Source organism: Hyla sarda, chromosome 2 (genome assembly GCF_029499605.1).
Source record: "Hyla sarda isolate aHylSar1 chromosome 2, aHylSar1.hap1, whole genome shotgun sequence".
Classification (NCBI taxonomy): Eukaryota; Metazoa; Chordata; class Amphibia; order Anura; family Hylidae; genus Hyla; species Hyla sarda.
In genome coordinates this window covers 323,934,810-323,961,592 of record NC_079190.1, presented here as the reverse complement: position 1 = coordinate 323,961,592, position 26,783 = coordinate 323,934,810, and the positions used below count along the sequence as shown (strand labels likewise).

Sequence of the window (26,783 nt, the reverse complement as noted above, 5' to 3'; positions counted from 1 at the left end):
CAAATTCTCTCATAGGAAGCACCCGCTATCCAAAATCTTTTTCAAACATTTCAAAAATTGTTATGTTTTTTGGGGGGATTGTGAAGCCCTGCTATGTACTCGTGCATCAGCCAACTCCACGCTGCGGAATCTGTAGGCGCTATATAAATAAATAAATAAACTCCAGGCTGTGTCATTCAGCTAATATATGGTTTACTGATGCCGCTGTGGGGGCTTGTGAGATTTGGTCCTTCGTACCCACACGCTGGGGTCCGGGACACTCAAATAAAAAAAATCAGACATTTCAATGGTCTCCTCATGCATCAACCAACTCCAGGCTGTGTCATTCAGGCAATATATGGTTTACTGATGGCGCTGCTGGGCCTGGGTCTGGGAAATTCCAATTTTATCATAGGTAGCACCCGCTATCCAAAATCTTTGGTTTAAATTTCTAAATTCATATTTTAATCTTAGGGATTGTGAAGGCCTAGCGCTTACTCATGCTGCTGGAAACTCCAGGCTGTGCCATTCATCCACTATATGGTCTCCTCATGCTGCCAACACCTCCACGCTGTGTCATTCAGCCACTATATGGTGTCCTCATGCTTCAGCCTCATCCAAGCTGTGTCATTCAGCCACTATATGGTGTCCTCATGCTGCCAACACCTCCACGCTGTGCCATTCAGCCACTATATGGTCTCCTCATGCTGCCAACACCTCAACGCTGTGTCATTCAGCCACTATATAGTCTCCTCATGCTGCCAACAGCTCCACGCTGTGTCATTCAGTCACTATATGGTCTCCTGACACTGATGCCACCACCAGGCTCTGTAATTGTGCTGCTGTGCGGCAGTGATTCTAAGAGCGATGCCAGTAATCTGCATGTTATTCTGAATAACAGTATTATTTCACTACCCCAGAACACTCCATATGCGTTTTAGAACACAGCAAAGTGTTCTATACCCCTATTGAGGCTGTATTTAGGCTAGAAATAGCCTTTTTTAATATAGATTCACCGCAAAAAAATTAGGATCAAAGCGAACTTTTTCGGAAAATTCAGCGAATTGGCCAAACTGAAGTTTTCAAAAGTTTGCTCATCTCTAGTCTGTATGTTTGAAATCCCTCATAATAGACCCCATTATGAAAACCACACCCCTCAAAGTATTCAAAATGATATTCAGAAAGTTTGTTAACCCTTTAGTTGTTTCAAAGGAATAGCAGCAAAATGGAGGACAAAATTCAAAATGTCAATTCTTGGAGAGGGAATTTTGCTTGAATTGAATTTGGGGGTTATGTGCGTTTAAAAAGCCCCCTTGGTGCCAGAACAGTGGATCCCCTCACATGTGCCATCATTTTGGAAACTAAACCCCTTAAGGAACGTAAAAAGGGGTACAATGAGTATTTACACCTCACAGGTATTTGGAACAGTGGGCCGTAACATGAAAATGTTTATTTATTTTTTCACAAAAATGCTGTTGTTACCCCAAATTTTTCATTTGCACAAGAGGTAATAGGAGAAAATGCCCCACAAAATGTGTAACCCCATTGCTTCTGAGTATGGAAATACCCCATATGTGGATAATACGTGCTGTGCAGATGCACAACAGGGCTCAAGAGTCATAGAGCTATGTTCGCATTTGAGGCCTATGACATATCAGTAGCTGATGGTTACGTACATCCAGAGGAAAATAAAAAGAAAGAAACACACACCTGAGGAATGGGTATAGGGGTGAAGTGGACATTTTTAACCTCTTAAGGACTCAGGGCGCACCTGTACGCCCTGAGGCCGGTCCCGGTGTTTAAAATGGGGTCACGCCGTGACCCCGTATCACACTCGGTCGGTCCCGGCTGCTAGTCATAGCCGGGACCCTGGGCTAATAGCCCGCGGCACCGATCGTTGTGCCACGCGCTATTAACCCTTCAGAGGCGGCGATCAAAGTTGACCGTCGGGTCTGAAAGTGAAAGTAAACGCTTCCCAGCAGTTCAGTCGGGCTGATCGGGACATCGCGATAAAATCGCGATGTCCCGGTCAGCTAGGACGCGAGCGGAGACCCCCTCACCTTGCTCCGTCCGAGGCCTGAGGTGCAGACTTGAGCAATCGAGCCCCTATCTCACTGATCCATGCAAAGCTATGGATTTGCAGGGATCAGGGTAAAAGATCAGTGTGGGCAGTGTTATATGTCCCTATGGGAGCTATAGCGCTGCAAAAAAAAAGTGAAAAAAAAAGTTAACAAAGGTCATTTAACCCCTTCCCTAATAAAAGTTAGAATCACCCCCCTTTTCCCATAAAAAAAACTGTGTAAATAAAACTAAAAATAAACATATGTGGTAGCGCCGCATGCGTAAATGTCTGAACTATAAAAATATATCATTAATTAAACTGCACAGTCAATGGCGTACGCACAAAAAAATTCCAAAATCCAACATAGCGTATTTTTGGTCCCTTTTTATATCATAAAAAAGTGAATAAAAAATTATCAAAAAGTCAACTCAATACAAAAATGTTACCATAAAAACTTCAGAACACGGAGCAAAAGAACAGCTCCCATACCGGCCCATATGCGGAAAAATAAAAAAGTTATAGGGGTCAGAATATGACAATATTAAACGCATAAATTTTCCTGCATGTCGTTAGGATTTTTTTCAGAAGTGCGAAAAAATCAAACCTATATAAGTAGGGTATCATTTTAATCGTATGGACCTACAGAATAAATATAAGGTGTAATTTTTACCAAAAAATGCACTGCGTAGAAACGGAAGCCCCCAAAATTTACAAAAGGACATTTTATCTTCAATTTTGTCACACAATGAATTTTTTTCTGTTTCGCCGTGGATATTTTGGTAAAATGACTATAGTTACTGCAAAGTAGAATTGGTGGCGCAAAAAATAAGCCATCATATGGAATTTTATGTGCAAAATTGAAAGCGTTATGATTTTCTGAAGGTGATGAAGAAAAAATGAAAATGCAAAAACGGAAAAATGCTGAGTCCTTAACCCTCTGAGCGGTAATCCCGAGCGTGACTCGGGGTTAATTTTCCCTGCCAGGATCGGTAACCCCGAGTCACGCTCGGGGTAGAATTACAGAGTTCCCGGCCGGGCTGCACGATATATCGCAAAAGCAATGCGATATAGCGATGCGGCCCCCCGGGAAAACATGCGATTATCTGCTCTGGTCGGCTCCCGTTGCGGAGGTCGGCCAGAGCAGGTAAAGAAAAATACTAAAAGTCAGTGTTTCCCTACCAGGGGGCCTCCAGCTGTTGCAAAACTACAACTCTCAGCATGCCCGAACAGCCAAAGGCTGTCCGGGCATGCTGGGAGTAGTAGTTTCACAACAGCTGGAGGCCCCCTGGTAGAAAAACACTGAGCTAAGTGTAAAAGGAAGAAGTAGTAAAATAAAAAAAACTTTTGCTCACCTAGTCCCCGACCTGAAGATGCCGTTCCCCTCCGTGCGGTCCGGGGTGTCCTCTCTTCACTATTCATCTTCTAGGACCTTTCACTTTTCAGCCAATCACAGGCCGCAGTGGTGTAAAGCCTGTGATTGGCTGAAGGGGAAAGTGCTTGTTCTGCAGCAAATACACTAGGTTTGAAATCTGCCGGCAAACCTAGTGTATTTGCTGCAGGACAAGGTGACAAGGGGGGGAAGAATGTGACAAAGGGGGGAATGTGACAAGGGGGGAATGTGACAAGAGGGGGGAATGTGACAGGGGAGGGGGAATGTGACATGAAGGGGGGGATGTGACAAGGGGGGGAATGTGACAGGGGGGAATGTGACAGGGGGGAATGTGACAAGAGGGGGGAATGTGACAAGAGGGGGGAATGTGACAGGGGGGGAATGTGACAAGAGGGGGGAATGTGACAAGAGGGGGGAATGTGACAAGGGGGGAAATGTGACAGGGGGGGAATGTGACTGGGGGGGAATGTGACAAGGGGGGAATGTGACAAGGGGGGAATGTGACAAGGGGGGAATGTGACAGGGGGGGAGGGGAATGTGACATGAAGGGGGGATGTGACAGGGGGGGAGGGGAATGTGACATGAAGGGGGGATGTGACAATGGGGGGGATGTGACAGGGGGAGGGGAATGTAACATGAAGGGGGAGAATGTGACAAGGGGAGGAATGTGACAAGGGGGGAAGAATGTGACAAGGAGGGGGGAGAATGTGACAAGGAGGGGGGAGAATGTGACGGGGAATGTGACAAGGTAGAGGGGAATGTGACGGGGGAGATGTGAAATGGGCGGAGGGAGATGTGAAATTCAGTTAAAAAAAATTGTACCGCTTTTGGTACACATTTCCAGACAGAATCATACCGCCAGGGAGGTTAAGGGGTTAATGCACGGTGTTTTCATTAATTTATTTTCCAGGAATGGATGAAGTGAAGTTTGGGAAAAATGAAAATGGCAATTTTCACCTATTCTCTGCTTTATCATTCTAGGAACAACAAACGTGACCCCAAAGTGTTGCCTGGATAAATGACAGGGTTCATGAGAAAGAACTCTGTTCGCATTTGAGGCCTATGTTTCTGACTGACCTATCATTAGCTGATGGTTTCAAACATTCAAAGGAAAATAAAAGAAAGGAACACCCACAGACAGTACACCCCCTGGGGAAGGTGTATAGGGGGGACTGGACATTTGGAACGGACGGGTGTTCCCTAAATTTATTTTCCAGGAATTGATGGTGTAGTTTGGGGAAAATTAAGATTGCAATTTTACTACTTATATGGCAATTATGTTCCCAGAATGATGACCCAGAGCATAGCCAAAAGTAAAATTATGCCCGCCCCAAACCCAATGCTCTGAATCATCATTCTGGGAACGGTTTGTGTGTGGCCATCCCTAAACTGTTATTTGAGGTAACATGCAAACTCCCAATACAAGTGACTCATCATAGGTCTTATCAGGCTTATTTTATGAAGGTTTTTTTGGGCAACTTTGTGGTTTATGGGTTTAAAATTTGAAAGACAATGTACTGTCGACTGGTACATTGGGGCCAAATTATGGGAAATTTAAATGAGGTAAGAGGATTATAAATTTAGTACTCCATGGAAATGTGTAACTCCCTGAAGCAATATTTAATGCAGAGGCCCGGATGATTGGGGCGGTGGTGTTCTTCCTTATCCCCTTCCTGCAACACACTCTTCAATTTTTCTGGGACTGTCCCTTCTTTCCAGTGTGGGGGACCTCACCTGGAAAGTGTTGGCCTCGGACGATCCTGACACCTACTGTTCCAGTTCCAAGGGAACTCCGGCCTGCTCTTTCCTGGTTGCCAAAGATCAGGACCTTGAGGACTTCCTCTTGGAACTGAAGGTATGTCCCTGTGTTGCCAACGTACTGGGACAGTACAAAAGAGTTGTACATGGCAACCTGGACCATGTAGACCGGAACTTTTTTGTACCTTGCCCAGGTTTTCCGCATTGTGTTATATGTCTCAGAGAGATCAACTCCCTTCATATACTGATATGTACGTAATAATACAATCAGATTTGAGGACCGTTGTTGTTGTACCCTGCACAGGGACAGGGGACCTGCCGTTACCATAAATTCAGAATAAGGACATCCCTCTTGTCTTTATTCCTGACCAGCAACAGATTTTCACTGGTAAGGGCCCTGGTCTCACCCCTGGGGATTGGTGCCTGGAAGGGACGGGCTGGGAGGCCTCTCTGATTTTTCCGCACGGTCCCACAAGCGGAGGTAGATCTGGCGGCAAGGGATTTAAACAGAGGTATACTGGTATAAAAGTTATCCACGTAAAGGTGGTAACCCTTATCCAGCAATGGGTGCAAAAGGTCTCACACAAGTTTCCTGCTTACACCCAGAGTGGGGGGACATTCTGGGGGGTTCAATACAGGAATCTCGTGCTTCGTATAAGCTAAACTTGTAAGTGTAACCTGAGGTACTCTCAGAATTTATAGAGCTTCACACCCTACCTTGCCTGCTTAGTGGGGATATATTGGCGGAATATGAGTCTCCCCTTAAAACTAATGAGAGACTCATCAATAGAGACCTCCCTTTGGGGCACGTAGGCCTCCAAGAATTTGGCACCAAAGTGATCAATGACCGGCCTGATTTTGTACAGGCAGTCATAGACAGGATCACCTTGGGGGGGGGGGGCATGCTGCATTATCAGCGTAATGCAGGCATTTCCGTATGGCCTCAAAACGTCCCAGTGTCATGGCCATACTGTAGAGTGGGGTCTGGTAGAGGACGTCCCCACTCCAGTATTGGCCAACACTGGGTTTTTCGACTAGGCCCATGTGCAGCACGAGGCTCCAAAACGTACTCATTTTGGCTACACTGACGGCGTACCATCCGTTGGGCCTAGCCAAAAGGAAATCTGAGTGGTGGTCAACAAACTGTTAAGCGTACAGGTTTGTCTGCTCCACCATTAGACTGACAAAGTCGTCACTGAAATAATAACTGAACAACTCCATTTCAGTGGACCCTACAATGTCAATCTGGATTCCTGAGTCGCCAACAAACTCAGGAATCATGGGCTGATAGTCTTCTGGGGCTCTACAGACAGGTTAACTGGTAAGGGGCACCGGTAAACTTGCCTGGGGGTCAGACAACTAGTATGGATGGCACTGGGTCACTTGTACAGGGGGGTTTGTGGCCTTGCTTCTAGTAGGGCACGGGCCACGCAGCTAAAGGTGCTGCGGACCCTTGGGCACTTATCAGGGGGTCAGTTTTTTTTTTTAACCTTTTTTCAACTTTTTTTTTACACACCTACCTTTCCCTAACTTTTTGAAGACTGTCCCTGCAAGAGGTACCTGATGGCACTCACAGTGGCCAGATGGGCACAGATGGCACAAGGGGGGGTCACTGTCTCTCAGACTCGGCTCTCTTCACCGACTTTGGTGGGTCGGTGGTCAGAGTGGAGGAAGAGGGACATTAACCCTCCCAATGCCAGCTGTTATTGATCGAACGTTCCTGTCCGAACAATAACAGCTCTCCTGGAATTGGTGTCACCGCCACCTCCCATCTAGGGACAGAGGGTGATTGGTGGTGTGTATAACATCAGAGACCTGTATGACCTGGAATCGCAGCAATTCACCGGTCTGAATTGACTGGCAAATCGCTGCGACTGCCATCAAGGGGGGCCCTGAGACATTGGCACGGGATGCCTGATGAAAGATTTCACAGGTACAGGTATGCCCTCGGTCCTTAAAGCGTACCCGTCAGATCCCAAAAAATTTGTAAAAAATTTCATATATCACTCAGTACCTAATCCTGGCCATGTATTTTTATGTGTCTAGCACCTTTATTTTTTTATTTTTTTTTACACTTTTAATTTAACTCACTAGTCTGAATTCCTCTCAAAGGGAGGGGGCATGGCCTCACTGTGCAGGTCTCCGCCCCCTCCCTTAGTATGCTTTCTGCTCACATCTCCCCTAGCATTAGCAAAACTACAACTCCCAGCTTGTCCTCACTGACAGTAGCGGGACACAAGCTGACAGTGGGAGGATTTTTCCTCCAGCTGTGAGCCCTGCGCTCACAGCTGTCAATCAAGGAAGTGTGTCCATGACATAAGTTATGATGCACGGACACAACAGGACTAGTATGTGTCCAAGCAGGCAGGAGGGGCAGTTATTATGAAATACTGAAAATTTCTTAATGAAACCTATTGAAACCTATTGGTTTTGTATGCTTTACAACATATCAAAAGTTTTTAACTGACAATGGCTATTTAAGTTCCAGTACGCAAGGGTGGGGAATACTGTGTACAGTACTGGGCGCCAGTGTACAAGAAAGATATAGTGGAGCTGGAGGACGGGTAACCAGAGTAATACGGGGAATGGGAGGACTACAGTACCCAGAAAGATTATCAGAATTAGGGCTATTTAGTTTAGAAAAAAGAAGGCTTAGGGGTGACCTAATAACTATGTATAAATATATCAGGGGACAGTACAGATCTCTCCGATGATCTATTTATACTCAGGACTGTATCTATAACAAGGGGGCATCCTCTATGTCTGTTACATTCTTATACTGGTCAAATTTCATTTGACACAGTCACCATTGGAGAGGAATAAATCACTCAGCTTACGTCAAATTAAGTAAACAATCATACATTTATTTTAGGCTCATAGACAAATATGGCAAACAGAACAAACTAGTAAATCTTATGTAAATAACAGTTCTTGCTTAAGTATTACAATAATAACATTAGGAAGTGTAGGCATGTTCTTAGAACAATCTCACCAAGTGAGGGTTGTGTGGGCTGGATCCATCATGGAAAGTTCATCTAAGATGGCTTCCTCCTTCATCAGACTGGTCTGGCTCCGCCTCCTTCCTCTTAGCTTGGTTTACTTCAATGGTCTTGCTTCATCCTTGGTGCTTCCTTAATAATGCCTCCATAATGAATGATGCCTTAATGATGATGCTGCCCCCTATTGACGCAGTCTTCTTATATACCATACTTATGGGTGTGTTCTTTACATATGTGGGCGTGGTTATACTACATCTTATATCCATAAATATACTTATCTCTATATATCTCCTCCTAGTGGGTTGGTTTGAGTATATCTTTCACTAATGGGTGTATACATTATGTCATGCTTAACTTACATACTAATTGGACATTACTACCTTCCTAGAATAGTATAGTTATGCATACCTCAGCAATTCTATCTATAGTATTCAGCTATAGCTTCACTGTTCCTAAAGGTCATGGCATCCATTTTAGGTTTGACTTTTGTCAGCCATCTTGTATACCCTTGCATAAGTTATATTGTATATTAATCATTTTAACAATGTCTTAAGGAAAGAAGGAGAGACTATGGAACTCTGCAAAAGAGTTCAAAAGGGGCCTGGATGCATTTTTGGAGAGTCATAACATTGCTGGTTATGGATTCTAGATTTATAGGGACAAAACATTGATCCAGGGATTTATTCTGACTGACGTTTAAAAATGTCCTCTTCTGACCCCTATAACTTTTTTATTTTTCTGCATATGGGGAAGTATGAGGGCTCATTTTTTGCTTTGTGATCTGAAGTTTTTATCGGTACTATTTTTGTTTTGATGGAAGTTTTTGATCTCTTTATATACATTTTTCTAAGGTATACAAAGTGACCAAAAATACACAATTTTTGACTTTGGATTTTTTTTGCGTGTACACCATTGACCATGCGGTTTAATTAGCATTATATTTTTATAGTGAGGACATTTACGCACGCAGCTATACCACATATGTTTATATTTATTTTTGTTTACATATTTTTTTATGGGAAAGGGGGTGATTCAAACTTTTATTAGGGAAATGTAATGTCTGTCTTGGGTTATGTTCAGACTGCCGTTTGATTTTGGTGGTCTGAACAGTTTTATGTTCCCTGGCGAGGGAATAGTTTAAACCTTTGGCTTTTTCATCCAATAGCTCTTTGGGTGTGCCTAGATATGGCCAGCTTAGTCTAGCTTCTGGGCTGGTGATTGACATCCTTTCATGCTTGACATGCTGCTTTGGAGCTCTTGGTGAAACACTCTTTGTTTGAATTTTAATCTAATATTTTTGCTTTAGCATGCACTTTGTATGTTCTGGTTTTAGCCATGGTTATGTAGCATGCTCATAGTAGATTTTAATCTGTGTTTGTTTAGTCAGTTTTTAGGATTTGTATATCCTTTTTGCTATGTATCTGTTCATACTGTGTTTTCTCTTGTATCCGTTTTCTGTGTTTCTGAACCAAGATATCCCTGTTACCTGTCCTTGGGGACTCCGGGGAATTGAGAATTTGTACAAGAGATCTCCGTTCTCCATGGTGGACTCTGAGAGATTGCGTTCTAGTATCAAGACATTCCTGTTTCTTCTGGTGGTTCTGGGGTATTGTGTTTATTCCTGTTTAGCAATAGATCCCTTTTACCTTTGTGTAGGCGACTCTGGGGGTATTGTTTACTCCCTTTGTTTACCGAAGGTCTTCTGTGGGTTTGAGCTTATTTCTGTTTTGTTCTGACTCATTGCATTCTGGTCTAGTATTGCCTCTGCTCTGTATTTTATAATTCCTGTTTGTTTATGGAGTCTATTCTGACTCATTCATTTCCTAGTCTTGTGTCCAGTGTGAACAGTGTCCTATATTTATATCCTGTTTGGTTTATCTGATCTTTGTCCTTTTTACTTGTATCTGTTTGTGAACAGTGTCCTATATTTATAGCCTGTTTGGTTTATCTGATCTTTGTCCTTTGTATTTGTAAAGGTTTGTGAACAGTGTCCTATATTCCTGTATCAGTTTGCCTGTTTATATTCTGCCCTGTTAGTATTTGTATCCTGCCTTGTATATCTGGTTATCTACTAGTTTTCCGTTTCTGGTCTGTGACCGACTATGTATATGTGTTTTTACTCCTCTGCACTTTAGCGCAGGAAGGGACCGGCACCCAGTTGTCGATCCATCATTTAGGATGGATGGGCAAGTAGGCAGGGAGAGTGGTTTTAGGGTCAGTTTAGGGCTCCCTCTCCTTGTCTCCCCCAGTCGGTCCTGACAGGAAAGGGTTAAACCACATTTAACTTTTTTTTTTCCTACACATTTATATCCCCCATAGGAGACTATAACATGCAATCTTCTGATTGCAGACATTGATCAATACTATACTAATGCATAGAATTGATCAGTGTTATCTGTGCTCTGCTGCTCCAGCCTGGATCTCATGCATGGAGTAATAAATCTCTGATTGAACAATGAGAAGGAAGGTAGGGACCCTTCTTGTGTCCTCTCAGCTGATTGGGACACTGCGGTTTCACCCCAGTGATCTTGATCAGCCCGGCTGAGCTGCCAGAAAGCATTTTATTTTAGACGTAGCGATCAGTGATGTCCGGTATTAGCCACGGGTCCTGGCCATTGATAACTGCTGGGACCGACCTGCTATGACACAGGGTCAGCTCGTGACCCCACGTCATAGCAGGGGAGTGGGCGCAGGGCGTACAGGTACGCCCTGCATCCGCAACAGGTTAAAATAAAAAATAGCTCAGAAATGCATAGATGCCCTCCTGGTTGACCTAACAGTAAAATACATGGCTTTTCTATTCTCACATTTTTGTGCTATTGGTCACTTACTAGTTTAGATTGAACTAATTCGGTGGGAACCAGAACTTTTTGCAAGAGTTTGGTGAACTGGCAGAACTAAACTTTTGAAAAGTTGGCTCATCTCTGCTTATGCCCTAATGTTCTTCATATCTGTAATACACATATCTTTGGATGACTGCCGCTAAATGTATGTGTATTATCCTATTTTTACATGGCTACCTTTTTACCTTTTGTATCATCCCTATTTCAATAGACATTGTAAGTACATGTGAGCAGGGTCCTCAATCCTCAATGAATTCTTTAGTTGTTACTATGCATTATCTGATTTTGTTTCTACACCTTCTTTCTGTATTGTAAAGTGCTGAAAATAATCCCAGCTAGAAAATTATTATAAATGGGAAAACAATAAGGACTAATGACATAGAAAAGGACATTTAGTCGACAGTAAATTTACCTGTAGCAACCGGTGTCAGGCAGTCACTGATAAACCGAAAAAAATCATGGGGTGCATCAAATGGGGGCATAGATGCCCACAACAAGGAATTAATTCTACCACTGTACAAATTACTAGTCAGACCACACATAGAACACCAACCAAAGAAATAAGGGGGGAAAAAAAGGACTAAAGTACTCAGAAATATTATCAGAATTAGGGTTATTTAGATTAGAAAAAAAGCCAGTTGAGGGGTGATAAACTATATATAAATATATCAGGGGACATGGGGGGGCGGAGCCTAGCCGCGGATAGGAATGGACGCGTGAGTCTGCTGCTCTCTCGTCTGACCGGAGAATCAAGCCTTCTAACTACCTTATTTTCCCCTACAAATGGTCAATTACGGCAGGCTAGTACCTGGAGACCCTGGAGAGTCGCCCAAACCAGGTATGAATCAAGCAGATATGTCGAAATTCTTTAAGAGAAAAGGCGGTGTGTATCCCGCTCGGCAGGCCAAGATGGCGCAGGAGACTACCCCACTCAGAGACCCAGGAGACGACTGTGAGGCCGAGAGTGAAGTCGAGGAGGACACATCGGCAGTTCTCACCCAGCAATTCCTGAAGTCCTTCATGAAAAAAGCCTTACCTCAGGCAGTGAAGCCGGTCCTAACTTTACTAGCCGAGATAAAATCTGAAGTCTTGCGGATTGGTCACAGGACCAAGGCCTTGGAGACTGCCTGCGCAACCCTCTCTGTGCACTCGGCTGCGGATCGCACGTCCCTCCTGGAGACTCACTTGAATTCCACCTACGCTCTAATAGAAGACCAGGAAAATCGCAGCAGCCGGAAGAATATTAGGCTAAAAGGCTTACCAGAGTCCTGGGCGGCAGAATCGCTCCGGAATGTTGCGGGTGAAATTTTCGCCGGCCTACTGGGTCCTGATAGAGCAAAGAGAGTGGTCATTGAGAGGATTCACCGGGCCCTCAGGCCGAAGCCGACTGATCCCCCCCGTGATGTGGTGTGTGGGCTCCTGTCCTATGTAGACACTGCGGACATTCTCCGGGCCGCCAGGGAAAAACGGCCGATTTGCTATGGGGATACTGAAATCGCCCTGTACCAAGATATAGCCCCATCTACGCTAGCAAAAAGGCGCCTTCTACGACCGCTTCTGGAAAAGCTGAGAGATAAGGATATCCAATATGCATGGCTATTCCCATTCGGCCTGTCCATTAACTTCAAGGGCAGGAGACTCACTATACGTACACCATCTGACCTAGACCGAGTTTGGCCTACCCTAGAGATGGAACCGCTGGACATACCCTCCTGGCTCCCGGTGTCAGATCTAACCCAGCTGCCTCCCCTGCCGAAACCGGAGGAATGGAAGATCGTCTCCCGCAGCAAAGGCAATAAACACAAGAAGACGCCTGTTAAGGATGGTCCCCCGCCACGTTGACCCACTTGGGGAGCGCAGTGAGTCTTTTATTTGCCCCTCCATGTGAGGGCTTTGAGCTGTCCCCTCCCCCTGATAAGGATCATCTGTTATCGTTAACCCTACAGTTACCTTCCATTCTCTGGGCATGTTAGCCAGTGCATTGTGTGCTCAACATTTTACCCCTAGTGGCACCTGTAACAAGGTACTGTAATTCATGAGTCTGTTATTCCCCAGCACCCCCCAACCCCCCCTCCCTCCCTCCTCCTATGATGGGATGCAGCTGCCCTATATGATCCCTCTGTGCACCCTGCAGCAACACGGAACTTCTTTGGAACACTTGATCCTTATGTTTCTCACTCTACGGGTGCTTGTTTACCTCACTCCCCTCACACGCTGCAAGTGACGTTTCTGCTAAAACATGCACTTGGACTCCTCCTGGATCCCTCCCCGGGCCTCCCTCATCGCCCCCTCTCTCGTCACGCTTCACCCCCCCACCTTTTATTTTATAACACTCTCTTCGTAGACACTTCATCCCTGCAGGGGGACTTTGAGCTGATTCTCATCGTTGGACTCCTTGAACTTTCCCAGGACTGGACTTCACCTCTGGAAATGGTTTGCTCTATTCATTTCTGCATTGGTGTTTTTCTTTTTTTCAATTCACTGCTTTATTTTATTTGCCTAGCCTATCTAACTTTTATTTAAGTATCGTTACACTATATTTGTATTTTAGGATGCACTTTCTGTGTGGCAATTCTCTCTGTGGTGGTCGCCTTCTGGTGACTCCTTCCAAATCTACACTTTCAAATTTTATTTCCTACGTTCCTCCTTAGGTCCTCTCTTGCTCAATCCTTATTCCCCCTCCTCCCCCCCTCCCCCTTCCTTCCCTTTTCCTCCCTCTTCTCTCTCCTTCCGGCTTCCGGCTCCGGCACATTCAATGTGCGGGGGCTGAACACCCCTGAGAAGCGCCACCATGTTGTTGACCACCTCACCTCACCTCTTCACACCTCTATTGCATTCATCCAGGAAACACATTTTAAAAGAGACAAGATACCCAAGCTCCCTACCCGTTACTTCTCACAGTGGTTCCACTCGTGTCATGGCTTCTCGGCATCAAAAGGGGTATCTATAGCTTTTAGCTCATCCCTGCCAGTAGAGGTACTTCACCAACACGTGGATTCTGAAGGCAGGCCGTTATTTATTCGAATTCGATTATTCAATTCCATTTATACACTTGCGAACCTCTATGTCCCGAATCACGCCCAGGTGCCATGGCTCATTAACACACTGTCCACTTTTAAAGCCTTCTCGGAGGGTCCCATCATCATTGGGTCAGACCTAAATGTTGTTTTAAATCCTTACTTGGACTCTTCGTCTAAGACCTGTGGTTTATCTCAGAAGCTGCTGTCTAGATTGCACTCTAAACTTGCTGATTTGTCTCTACTAGATCCGTGGAGGCTGCATAACCCTTCCGTCCATGACTTCTCTTTTTTCTCCTCCTCGCATAAGACATATCAACGCCTCGACTACCTACTGATTCATACCTCTCTGCTGCCGACAGTGAGTGGTGCAAATATTGGGGTGCAAATATTGCGGTCTCAGATCATGCCCCTGTTTCCTTGTCTCTGTCACTCTCCACCCTCCCTGCCCCTGTGCCCACCTGGAGGCTCAACGAAACCATCTTAGAGAACCCTTCAGCCCTCTCTGACCTTACGGAACACCTCAAGTTATACTTTCATACTAATTGCACTCCCGAATTCTCCCCTCCTCTGGTGTGGGAAGCCCATAAGGCCTTTAATGAGAGGCATTCTCATCTCCTGGGGCTCCAGGCTTAAAAAGTCCTATAGACGGAAGACTGACCAACTGTTAGCTGACATCTCGGATCTGGAGAGGCTTCATAAGAGAACTCAGGTTGAAGCCACCCTTTCTGATCTGAAGTTCAAAAGGGAACAGCTGCTGACCCATCTACATGACCAGTCCTCTAAGGCCTACCTTCACCATAAACAAAAAATATATGCCCATGGAGACAAAGGGGGGAGACTTATGTCTTCCCTCCTTAAAAAGAGGAGGGCCAAGCAGCGTATATTGAGCATAAGGGAAAGGGACGGGGTGGTCCACACTGATACTCCCCTCATAGCTCGTACTTTTCAACAGTTCTACTCGGATCTATATAACCTCCCCTCACCCGCTGGGGTCGACTTGGCCACGACTGTGTCCTTGGCTCAGGATTCTTTCCTTGATGAGTTAGCTCTCCCCACACTAGATGGCTCCATGGCAGGAAGCCTGCTCTCCCCAGTGTCGGAACTAGAGGTCCGTAAGGTTACCCAATCCTTCCCCCCTGGAAAAAGCCTGGGTCCTGATGGACTCCCCCTGTGCTACTATACTAAATTCTTGGATCTCCTTGTACCCCCTCTCACTACCTCTTTTAACACTTTACTCGAGGGTGGCTCTCTTCCTCGACAGGCGCAGGAGGCACACATTACTCTCATAGCAAAGGAGGGAAAGGATACAGGGGAGTGTGGTAGCTACAGACCCATATCCTTGTTGAACCTAGATCAAAAAGTATGGGCCAAACTTCTATCCATGCACGTTAAAAAACTGCTGCCCCACTTCATAGCCCAGGAACAGTCAGGCTTTGTCCCCGGCAGGGAAGGGAAGACTAACACTATCAAACTACTCTCTTGTATACACTTTGCTCACTCTAACAAACTCCCGCTGGTCCTTCTCGGTGTAGATGCAGAGAAGGCATTTGATAGGGTCAGTTTGGTAGGCATAACGTAATTTCTCTCACTCTCACCCCTCACTCCTTTTCTTGGGTCTCTTCTCTGTGTGGTCTTCTCTCGCTCCTACTCTCTCTCCTCCAGTTTCTCCTTTACTACCTGCTGTCCTCATCCCTGCTGTTCTAGACCGCGTATCCCCCACGTTTGGCTCTCTATGGGCCAAATTGAGGAACTACACTATTGCACAAGTCTTCACGGACGGAAGGGTCCCAACCACGAAAGAGTTATCCTCCATGTTCCCCATGCAAAAGCTGTCCTTTCTCCAGCTGTCCCACCTTCATATCTGTTGCAAGGAATTTTGGTGTAAAGTGGGGCTGCTGAGACCCTTGATGGACTTTGAGGTAGACTTGACGCCCCCCCCCCCCCCCCCCGAGAGGTTTACATAAACTCTCCTATGCCAAAAAATTCTGTTCCTCCCTAGACAGCTCCTCTATTCCCAGTTACTTGATCTCCTGGGAGAAAGAACTGAATTTAGTATTATCCACGGACGAGAAAAATTACATATTGAAATACTCCCACGGGTACTCTAGATGCGTCAGATTGAAAGAAATGCATTTTCCCTTCCTTCTCCTTCCTTTCCCTGCCGGATCTTGTTGCCTTGTGCCCTGAGAAAGCGTTTCTGTGTGTTCCATTGCCTGTGTATCCAGACCCTTGCCGTTGCCCCTGACTACGAACCGTTGCTGCCTGCCCAGACCTTCTGCTACGTCCGACCTTGCTCTTGCCTTGTCCTTGTGTACTGCGCCTGTCTCAGCTGTCAGTGAGGTTGAGTTGCTATCGGGTGGAACGACCTGGGGGTTACCTGCCGCTGCAAGTCCATCCCGCTTTGCGGCGGGCTCTGGTGAAAACCAGTAATCCCTTAGATTCCGTTCCCCTGGTACGGCCCACGCCATCACCTCACTGACACAGAGGATCCACCACCCGTGTCCTCCCCGCATACCAGTCCGGATCCTGACACAAGTATTCAAAATGACATTCAGAAAGTGTGTTAACACTTTAGGTGTTTCACAGGAATAGCAGCAAGGCAAAGAAGAAAATTCAAAATCTTCATTTTTTACACTCACATGTTCTCGTAGACACAGTTTTTGAAATTGTACAAGGTGTAAAAGGAGAAAAAGCCCCCAAACATTTGTAACCCAATTTCTCTAGAGTAAGGAAATACCTCATATGTGGATGTCAAGTGCTCTGTGGGTGCACTACAAGGCTCAGAAGGGAAGGAGCAACAATGGAATTTTGGAGAGTGAGTGTTTCTGAAATGGTTTTGGGGGGCATGTCACATTTAGGAAGCCCCTATGGTGCTAGAACAGCAGAAAAAACCCCACATGGCATACGATTTTGGAAACTGCACCCCCCAAGGAACGTAACAAGGGGTCTGCTGAGCCTTAACACCCCACAGGTGTTTGACGACTTTTCGTTAAATTCGGATGTGTAAATGAATTTTTTTATTTTTTTCACTAAAATGCTGGTTTTCCCCAAAATTTTACATTTTTACAAGGGGTTATATTTGAAAATGCCCCCCAGAATTTGTAACCCCATCTCTTCTGAGTATGGAAATACCCCTTGTGTGGACATCAAGTGCACTGCTGGCACACTACAATGCTCAGAAAAGAAGATGTCACATTTGGCTTTTGGAAAGCAAATTTTGCTGAAATAATTTTTTGGGGGCATGTCGCATTTAGGAAGCCCCTATAGTGCCAGAACAGCAAAAAAAAAAACATATAGCATACTATTTTGGAAACTACACCCCTCAAGGAATGTAACAAGAAGAACAGTGAGCCTTAACACCCCACAGGTGCTTGACAAATGTCTGCTAAAGTTGGACTTGAAAATTTAAAATTTTATTTTTTTCACTAAAAAGCTGGTGTTACCCCAAATTTTTAATTTTCACAAGGGGTAATTGGAGTATGGAAATACCCCATATGTGGATGTAAAGTGCTCTGTGGGCGAACTACAATGCTCAGAAGAGGAGGAGCGCAATTGAGCTTTTGTTGAGAGAATTTGGTTGGAATAGAAGTGGGAGGCCATGTGCATTTACAAAGCCCCTGTGGTGCCAAAACAGTAGACCCCCCACATGTGACCCCCATTTTGGAAACTACACCCCTCACAGAATTTAGTAAGGGGTGCAATGAGCATTTACACCTCACTGGCATTTGACAGATCTTTGGAACAGTGGGCTGTGCAAATGAAAAATAAATTTTTTCATTTTCACGGACCACTGTTCCAAAAATCTGTCAGTCACCTGTGGGGTGTAAATGCTCACTGTACCCCTTATTACATTACATAAGGGGTGTAGTTTCCCAAATGGGGTCACATGTGGAGGGGTCCACTGTTCTGGCACTATGGGGGCTTTGTAAACACACATGGCCTTCAATTACAGACACCTTCTCTTGACAAAAGCCCAATGGCGCTCCTTCTCTTCTGAGCATTGTAGTGCACCCGCAGAGCACTTTACATATGGGGTATGTTCTTACTCAGAAGAAATGGGGTTACAAATTTTGGGGGGCTTTTCCTATTCTCCCTTGTGAAAATGAAAAATGTAGGGTAACACCAGCATTTTAGTGAAAAACATTTTTTTTTTCATTTTCACATCCAACTTTAATGAAAATTTGTCAAACACTTGTGGGGTGTTAAGGCTCACTATACCCCTTGTTACATTCCGTGAGGGGTGTAGTTTCCAAAATGGGGTCACATGTGGGTATTCATTGTTTTGCGTTTATGTCGGAACCGCTGTTAAATCAGAGACCGCTGTGCAAATCACCAATTTAGACCTCGAATGTATATGGCACGCTCTCACTTCTGAGCCATGTTGTGTGCCCGCAGAGCACTTTACGCCCACATATGGGGTATTTCTGTACTCAGGAGAAATTACGTTACAAATTTTGAGGGTCTTTTTTTCCTTTTACCGCTTGTGAAAATGAAAAGTATGGGGCAACACCAGCATGTTAGTGTAAAAAATTTTTGGGGTTAAACTAACATGCCGGTGTAGACCCCAACTTTACCTTATCATAAGAGGTAACAGGAGAAAAAGGCCTCCAAAGTTTGTAAAGCAATTTCTCCCGAGTACGGAGATACCCCATATGTGGCCCTAAACTGTTTCCTTGAAATACGTCAGGGCTCCGAAGCGAGAGAGCACCATGCGCATTTGAGGCCGAAATTGCGGATTTGAATCTACCACAAAAATAGCCTACGGCAGTGTTTCCCAAACAGGGTGTCTCCAGCTGTTGCAAAACTCCCAGCATGCCTTGAGAGTCAGTGGCTGTCCGGCAATACTGTGAGTTATTGTTTTTAAACAGCTGGAGGCTCCGTTTTGGAAACAGGGGCGGGGGACTGTGTAGGGGTATGTTGTGTTTTACTTTTTTATTTTGTGTAGTGTAGTGTTTATAGGGTACATTCAAACGGGCGGAGGTTTACAGTGAGTTTCTCACTGGGAGTTTGAGCTGCGGCAGAAAATTTGCCGCATCTCAAACTTGCAGCAGAACTCGTTGTAAACCTGCCCGTGTGAATGTACCCGGTACATTCTCATGGGGGGGGGGGGGGGGGGCAAACCTCCAGCTGTTGCAAAACTACAACTCCCAGCATGCACTGACAGAACATACATGCTGGGAGTTGTAGTTATGCAACAGCTGAAGGCACATTGGTTACGAAACACTGAGAGTTTGTTACTTAACTCAGTGTTTCGCAAACAGTGTGCCTCCAGCTGTTGCAAAACTAAAACTCCCAACATATATAGACTCTCATGTATTTTTTCAACAGCTGGAGGCACACTGGCTGCAAAACACTGAGTTAGGTAACAAACTCTGTTTCACAACCAATGTGTCTCCAGCTGTTGCAAAACTGCAACAATCAGCATGCATTGACAGTCGAAGGGCATGCTGAGAGTTGTAGTTTTGCAACAGCTGGAGACACACTGCTACAACTCCCAGCATACCCTTTGGTAGTCTGTGCATGTTGGGAGTTGTAGTTATGCAACAGCTGGATGCACACTTTTTCATAGAAAAAATTTGCCTCCAGCTGTTGCATAACTACAACCCCCAGCATGCACAGACTACCAAGGGGCATGCTGGTAGTTGTAGTTGGAACTCCAGCTGTTGCAAAACTACAACTCCCAGCATGCCCTTTGCCTTTGCATGCCGAGAGTTGCTGCTAAGCAACAGCAGGAGGTGAACAGGCCTCACCTCCTGCTGTATCCTGCCGCCACCGATCCTGCTGCTCCTGTCATCGCCACCGATCCTGAGGGGACCCCCGCCGGACCAGGGCATGGTAGGAGACGCCCGTCGGCACCGATCTCTGCTCCCATCGCCGCCCCGATCACCACCCAGCAGGTCCATGATTGGTCGGTCATTCCGACTGATCAATCACGTGATCATGAGGCGCCACCTCACTCCTGCTGGGTAAGGGTGAATGGAGCTGTCTCGGACAGCCCGATTCACCCTTTTTTCCGGGTCACCGGGTCACCAGAGACCCGATTGACCCGGAATAACCACAAATCGCAGGTCTGCATTGACCGGCGATTTGCGTGATCACCGATATGGGGGGACCTCAGGAGCCCCCTGGGCGATATGCCGGGATGCCTGCTGAATGATATCAGCAGGCATCCTGGTCCGGTCCCTGCCCGGCGAGCGGCAGGGGCTGGAAGAACGCAGGGCGTACCCATATGCCCTGAGTCCTTAAGGAGTCGGAAACGGGGGTGTATGGATATGCCCTGCGTCCTTAAGGGGTTAAAGGGGTTATCCAGGATTAGACAAACAGAGCAGATTCCTTCCAAAAACAGCACCACATCTGTCCTCAAGTTGTGTGGGGTATTGCAGCTTAGTTCTATTTAAAAAGGTAGCTGTCACCATATAAACTTTTCTAAACTAACTCTGGCTATGTTCCCTAACTACTCCTAATACTCTTTTCACCCTTAAAAAATTTCCGAGCTTTAAAAAGCTGTGTATCTTACCTTTCTTCTTGCTCACACAGTGCAATCTCCCAGTAGGAGAAAGTGGGCATTTCCCAGCAGGCATGACATCACTGAAGTCTGCTGGGGGACCACTTCCGCCCTCACATTGTCGCAGTGCTGTGATGAATAGAAGGCCTTAAGCTCTGTGTAGCAGCTTTCAGTCTGTGTATATTTCAGTGAGGCATTTTGCAGCTTTCAGTCTGCACAGCATTTAGTCTGTGCAGCGATCAATGAGGCTCTTTGCAGCTGTCAATCAAGCTCAGTGCAGAGAAACACTTCCTGAGTTTGGTCTCCTACCATTACAAGCAGGAGACAAAAATCTGAGATTTTTACCAGACGGAATGTGTTCTGGCCAAGAAGGGAGACCCCTGGTGGCCAGATGTATACAGCCAAAAAACTAACATAAAACGTTTATTTATTTATTTTTATGGAAGCCATTTACTAAAGTTATTTATTTGGCATAAGGAATAAAATATTAAAAATCATGTTTAATGACAGTGCCCATCAAAGTTAATGGAGGATTATTTTAATACCACACACAAGCAGAAAACAGGGGGTGACACTTTTTTTGTTGCTGAAGAAATTAGCTCTGGTTTTCTATTTCTGGAAAACTCCTTTAAATGGGGTTCTAAGGACATTAATTAAATATTTTTAGTTTCGCAAGCATTGAAGGGTTATATGGAAGGTTGGAAAAGCATGGATGCTAGGCATCCAGTTTAATTTGCCTTATTGCACTGTATACCTTTTTTAATCATAGTTGTATAAAATGTGTAAAGTAGATAAAACACAATATGTACAACTAGTAAATATGGATTTAGGGAGGCATACCTGCAGCTCCTGTCATATATGGTTAAGCTTTTTGCTGTATCTCCTCTAAGGTAGAGACCTTTTTCCATTTCCCAGGCCTATTCTTCCACCCTGTTTGTCCAGGAGGCTAATCTGTAGCCAACAGGTATAAAATATGCTGACCTGGAAAGTTGGGTGTGTTTACGTGGAAGAAAATATCTGATTTTGCTGTGACTATTTCTTGCCAAAGTTCTGTGCAGCAGCTTTTCTCCTTTTATGTCACTGCATAGTTAATATATGCATTTATGTACTGTGAATATTTTAATTTCACAATCAATTCTTCATTTATTAAATTCCTGCCTTTGTCTGGTATAAAGACCACATTCTTTTGAAGATTTTTTTTTTTCTAATCCTGAGTTTTCCTAAGTTCTTTGTAGGTCTTGGTAATCTTTTACTTTTTTTTATTTATTTTTATTTAACATGTACCTGCCACAAGATCAGACAAATAAATAAATAGATAAATACATGCTTCAGGATTACTTTTTAACTGGTGAGGATCCCGTCTATATTAAATCATGGTTTTCATTACTTTATGAATCCTAATTCACACTGCATGCAGTTCACTGGGGAGAGGTTCCCTTGCTTGCCCTTACATCTCATATGTGAACTCTCTGGGACACGGCTCATGCAGCAGTCTGATTGACAAGCCAGGAGCATGCACAGAACCTTGTTTGTCCCGCCCACACTTCCTGTATTTTGTTGACACTTTTAATAAAAAAAACATTGATCTGTCCTGTATGAAGTAAAATACATAGGCATAGCATATCGGCAATATACTTCTATGTTCTGCCAGAAGCTTGCTGGAGGTTGCTGTGAAGCTGGTAAGGGAAGCTCTGACCACCATATCTATGATCTACACCAGATCTACATCTATGGTCTGCCAGAAGGCAGACCATAGAAGAAGGTTACCGGAGGTTGGTAAGTGAAGCTTTGGCCGCCATCTTGACTCATCAAACCCCCACAATCGTTCCACGGGTGGTCACATGAGTCTTCTCAGCCCCCATTATACTTCACATGGAGTGATCTGTATTAATCACAGCATCTGAAGGGTTAATGGTAAGCATCAGAGTGATCACAGATGTCCTCCATTATTAGCTGGTCCCCGGCTGCTAATAGCAGTTGGGACCCGCAGCCTATGAAGCATGCGCAGCTCCTACACTCGCATCATAATTCTGATTGCACTCAGGACATACATGTACGTCCTGTGTCTTCTAGGGGTTAAAAGTAGTAACTATACAAATTAGTTGTAATTGAATGTAATGTAATAGCTGTAATCGAACCGACCTATAAAATCAAGATAATGTCAGTTTAACCACACCGTGAACAGCATAAAACATATTATCATAGGTAGGGCAATATCCCATGATAAAAACATGTGTCTGTATATAAATCATATAGTTACCAAATTACACCGTTATATAAGGAGGAAATATTTCCATCATACTGTTTCTGACTAAATCCAGTATACTGAAACACAATAATACCAGTATTATCACCATACTTATTACCACCATACTGTTACTGACCAAATCCTGTATACTGATACCAATAAGACCAGTATACAATGGGGGGGGGGGGGGGTATTATCACCATACATATTACCATCATTCTGTTAATGACCAAATCCAGCATACTGAGACCAATATTAACAGTATACAAGGAGAAATATTATTGCCATACTTATTACCATTATACTATTGCTGACCAAATGCTGTATACTGAGACCAATAAGATCAGTATACAAAGGGAGATATTATTACCATACATATTACCATTATGCTGTTAATGACCAAATCCAGTATACTGAGACTAATATTACTGATAATACCAGTATACAAGCAGGACATATTCCCTCCACCATACAGTGTACAGTGTATACTGTATAAGAAAACATAGCAGAGCTCCTTAGTGCAATATATTTTTGAGAACATGAGTATATGAGTACAGGATAGAGTCTGTATATGATCCCTTGTGGGTGGCTGCTCACCTGTTGCAGTTGTGTAAACAAGACACAATAACTTATCACGCTCTCAGTGGAGTTAGCAGAAGAACAATATAGCCTCCGGGTGCTGGTCACGGATCCTTAATTTCCCGAAAACAATGTATTTAAGAAGTGCAGTAAAGAATTTCCTGGAATCAGTAGGTGCAAAGCCTACTGAGCCTACTGATCCCGGAAAATTCTTTACTGTACTTCTTGACCCGACCATACAATGACTGTATAGTGGTAGATACCAGTTCTACACAGGCTTTGCAATGATTACATACAGTTACATGACAATTTCTTCCAGCCATGACTCATCTCCATAGAACCTGCCAGATAAAATTTTAGGCTCCACACTTTTCCAGCACGCCACAAACAGTAATAATAATGTCCTACTCAGTAGAGTGGATAGATAAGATGGTTGGGAAGGAGTATGTTGGTTCCCCCCCCCCCCCCCCACCATCAGATAGTTAGGTTGCTCCAGTAGGTAGACAGGTCTCTTTACATAGTCTCCCCAATTATGCAGGTTCCCCGAGTAGGTAGGTGCCACCTGTAGGTAGGTCCACATGTTGATAGGTGCAGCACTACAAAATTGCAAAGAAAGTGGTAGCTTTATTCCATAATGGCACACAGGTGCAACATTTCAGCTGCCTTTGCACCCCTGTAGATAGAGACCCCTGGAAATAGTTCCCCCCTGTAGATAGTTACTCTCTGTAGGTAGTAGCAGCCCTCTAAGTAGTACTCCCTGTAGGCAGGTTCCCCTGTATGCAATAGAAGTCCCCTTTTAGATATTAGCAAACCTGTGTATGTAGTAGCAACCCCCTTTTAGGTAGTATAGTCCGCTTTAAGTAGTAGTAGCCCCCTGTAGATAATATCCGCCATCTTAATGTTGCAATAGCCCACTGTAGATGATAGTAACTTCTGTAGGTAGCAGTAGCCCCCCTGTAGATAGTACTAGCCTCCCCTTTCCAAGATTAAATAAATAAAAACAAAACATACTGATATGGCTCCTGCACAGTCCAAAGAATGGCCTCTTTTCTTCTCCGGTGCAAGCAGTGGCACATGATGATGTCACACATGTGCAGCAGAGGGCAGAGGAAGAATTTTGTCCTCTTGTGACTGCCGACAAAAACAGCATGTAGCCACAAGAGTGATTGACAGAGCAGAGTGATTGCTCTTCTCTGTGTCAGACTCTTACAGCTGAGCACCGCATTTAACTATAAGCGTGTCATTAATGCATGCTTATAGTTAAATAAGTCCCTGATTGGCCTTGTTATATTAAAAACCCATAAAAATATTCTGCTACTAGAAAAATAAATTTTTCAAGTCATTGGCATAGGCAGGGCTGGCGTTAGGGCGGGGCAAACCAGGCAATTGCCTAGGGCCCCCATGGGGCCCCGTGCCGGCTGCTCAGCATAGGCCTAATCAAGTCCAGATGGGGATCCGTGGCTGCCACTGAGCAGCCTGCAGGGGCCCGCCGTCACATTCTGGACATCCCTCGGTTGCCTTTCTGCGGCGGCCCCCGCGTTAACTTTAAAAACGCAGGGGCTGCCGGGAGGTAGCACACGCAGGGACGTCACTGACGTCCTGTGCGTGCACCCATAGCAATGGAGGAGCGAAGCATCAACGAGGAGGATGCGTGCCAGCTGGCATTGTAAGTCACCAGCACCAGCTGGCAGAACGTCATCTTCGGTGTTCCGACCACCGCTTACCGGTCTCGGGACCTACTGCTATGGTCTATAGGCCATAGCAGTAGATAGTGACCCCGGACCGGAGGACTGGTGGTCGGAACACTGAAGTGGGGCAGTACACAGACATACATCCTCCAGCCAAATACTCTATATGGCTGAAGGCTGAATGTCTGTGGGGGAACTATACTGCACCTAATGTGGGGGAACTATACTGCCCCTAATGTGGGGAACTAAACTGCGCCTAATGTGGGGGAACTATACTGCACCTAATGTGGGGGAACTATACTGCACCTAATGTGGGGGAACTGTACTGCACCTAATGTTGGGGAACTGTACTGCACCTAATGTGGGGGAACTGTACTGCACCTAATGTGGGGGAACTATACTGCACCTAATGTGGGGGAACTATTCTGCACCTAATGTAGGAGAACTATACTGCACCCAATGTGGAGGAACTATACTGCACCTAATGTGGGGGAACTGTACTGCACCTAGTGTGGGGAAACTGTACTGCACCTAGTGTGGGGGAACTGTACTGTCAACCTAGTGGGGAGAAACTGTACTGCCAACCTAATGTGGGTGAACTGTACTGCCAACCTAATGTGGAGGAACTGTACTGCCAACCTAATGTGGGGGAATTGTACTGCCGACCTAATGTGGGGGAACTATACTGCCAACCTAATGTGGGGGAACTATACTGCCAACCTAATGTGGGGAAACTATACTGCCAACCTAATGTGGGGGGAACTATACTGCCAACCTGATGTGTGTGTGGGGGGGGGGGGGCTACAACCTAATGTGGGGGGAACTATACTGCCAACCTAATTTGGGGGAACTACAACCTAATGTGGGGGAACTATACTGCCAACCTAATGTGGGGGAACTATACTGCCTACCTAATGTGGGGGAACTACAACCTAATGTGGGGGAATTACAACCTAATGTGGGGGGAACTATACCACCAACCTAATCTTGGGAACTATACTGCCAACCTAATGTGTGGGAACTATACAGCCAACCTAATGTGGGGGGAACTATACTGCCAACCTAATGTGGGGAACTATACTGCCTACCTAATATGGGGGAACTACAACCTAATGTGGGGGAATTACAACCTAATGTGGGAGAACTATACTGCCAACATAATCTTGGGAAACTATACTGGCAACCTAATGTGTGGGAACTATACAGCCAACCTAATGTGGGGGGGACTATACAGCCAACCTAATGTGGGAGAACAATACAAAAATATAAAACTGTACTATTCTGATCCCTATAAGTCTTTTATTTTTCTGTATATGGGGATGTATGAGGGTGATTTGTAGTTTTTTTCGGTACCTTTTTATGTTTGATGGGACTTTTCAATTGCTTTTTAGATATTTTTTATGGTATTTGAAGTGACCAAAAATGTGCAAATCTGGTTAGTGCACTATTACGACTTTTGGGGCCCCACTTTTGATTTTGCCCAGGGCCACGTTAAGCCTAAAACCAGCCCTGGGCATAGGTTATTCCAAGTTAATGGAAGCACAGTAAATTAGATTTTTAGTCAAGTCTAAACTTACATAGTTCATTGTAACAGTTTGGCCCTTGGACCAAACAGTGATTGTGCTCCCCTATTAGCATATCTAGTATATCACTACAAAAAAGACAAGTGGCAGCTGTAAATATTTAAAAATGTGGCGCCTTTCTATAAGTCC

General features: G+C 44.9%; 1 protein-coding gene across 1 annotated transcript in view; it reads left to right on the top strand.

The window, feature by feature from the left end:
- The first annotated feature begins 13,387 nt into the window (after window positions 1–13,387).
- EPS8L3 (EPS8 like 3) overlaps window positions 13,388–26,783 on the top strand; it is a 252,151-nt gene continuing 238,755 nt past the window's right edge. The window contains exon 1 of the mRNA XM_056557905.1: window positions 13,388–13,464. The gene's annotated coding sequence lies outside the window, so the exon portion shown is untranslated. The remainder of the gene's footprint in view (window positions 13,465–26,783) is intronic.